The sequence below is a fragment of the Trichechus manatus genome, unplaced genomic scaffold, assembly GCF_000243295.1.
Source record: "Trichechus manatus latirostris isolate Lorelei unplaced genomic scaffold, TriManLat1.0 scaffold01663, whole genome shotgun sequence".
Taxonomy (NCBI): domain Eukaryota; kingdom Metazoa; phylum Chordata; class Mammalia; order Sirenia; family Trichechidae; genus Trichechus; species Trichechus manatus.
Window position 1 is genome coordinate 3,375 of NW_004445599.1, and position 1,792 is coordinate 5,166.

The window sequence follows — 1,792 nt, forward strand, 5'->3', positions numbered from 1 at the left end:
GTGCCAGAGATCCAGAGAACCAGCTTAGCAAGCACAGTGCTCTCTCTCAAGGCCATGGGCATCAATGACCTGCTGTCCTTTGACTTCATGGATGCCCCACCAATGGAAACCTTGATCACAGCCAAGGAGCAGTTGTACAAGCTGAGGTCTCTGGACGATGAGGGCCTGCTCACTCACCTGGGCCGCAGGATGGCAGAGTTCCCTCTAGAGCCAATGCTGGGCAAAATGCTGATCATGTCTGTGCATCTGGGATGCAGTGAGGAAATGCTGACCATTGTGTCCATGCTGTCTGTGCAGAATGTCTTCTACAGGCCAAAGGATAAACAAGCCCTTGAGGATCAGAAGAAGGCCAAATTCCACCAGATCTAAGGGGACCACCTCCCCTGCTGCCTGTGTACAACTCTTGGAAGAACAAGTTCTTCAACCCACGGGGCTGTGAGAACTTTATCCAGGCTCATTCCCTGCACCGGGTCCAGGACATCTGCAAGCAGATGTTAGGCATAATGGACACACACAAGCTGGATGTAGTCACCTGTGGCAAGTCCACAATCTTAGTGCAAAAGGCCATCTGTGGTGGATTCTTCTGCAATGCTGCCAAGAAAGACCTGCAGGAGGGTTACCGGATACTGATTGACCAGCAAGCAGTCTACACCCATCCTTCCAGTGTACTCTTCAACAGACAGCCGAAATGGGTTGTGTACCACGAGTTGGTGCTGACCACGAAGGAATTACATGCATGAGGTCACCACCACTGATCCCCGGTGGCTTGTAGAGTTTGCCCCAGCCTTCTTCAAGGCCTCTGACTCAACCAAGCTAAGCAAGCAGAAGAAGCAGCAGTGTCTCGAGCCCCTGTACAACCACTATGAGGAGCCCAATGACTGGAGAATATCTCGGGCCTTCCGGCAGCACTGAAAGGCAAGACTTCACTGTTTGCCTCTCCTACAGCAGTGGCCCAGGCTTGGCCTTACTCTTAATGATAAACAGCTGGCCCTGAGAATACAGCTGTCTTGTGACTGAATATCATATCTGTTTATGAAAGTCTGCAAGAAGCGCTTGGATCATTTAGTTCTGGAAAATGTTAAGAACATTTCCATCCCTCTGAAGAACATTGTGTTGAAAAATAAATAAAGCACTTTACAAAAGGAAGAATATTGTATGATCTCACTTATATGAAATATCTAGAATAGGCAAATGCATATGGACAAAAGTGAATACCAGAGGCTGGAGGAGGAGGGAATGGGAGTTATTGTTAAAGTGGTATTGAGTTTCTGTTTGGTGTGATATAAACCTTTTGGAAATAGATACTGGTGATGGTAGCATCACCAAGGGATGTTGCTCATGATGAGCTGCCCAGGTTGCTCATCTGCCCTATCTGGGTGAAGAACGGGATTAGGTCTGACTTGGAGGAGAACCTACTCCTATGATGCAGCCTCACCCCTCACCCCTCGTTTTTTTCTTTTCTTTATTTTCCAAAACATTATTGGCAAGGGTACTTTCCAGGTAATACACAGGGTCAGGAGTTTTGTGTGTGTGTGTGTGTGTGTGTGTGTGTGTGTGTTTCTTTTTGGGTTTATTAACTTTCTCTTTAAAGAGAAGTCAATGCCCTTTGGTTGAACATAAGCTTTTTCACTACAGAGGATGGCATTCCACAGGGCAGGGGTCTCTGTTCACCACAGACCCCATCACTCTCTATCGCTTTAGGGAAATGTCTGTCCAAGTCCTTTGCCCATTTTTAAATAGATTTTCTTTTTTAAATTTTTTTGGTTGGTTGGTTGTTTTGTTCATACCTTGT

General features: G+C 46.6%; 1 pseudogene; it reads left to right on the forward strand.

The window, feature by feature from the left end:
- Positions 1-912, forward strand: part of LOC101342313 (ATP-dependent RNA helicase DHX8 pseudogene) — a 3,774-nt pseudogene extending 2,862 nt beyond the window's left edge.
- The last annotated feature ends 880 nt before the right edge of the window (positions 913-1,792 follow it).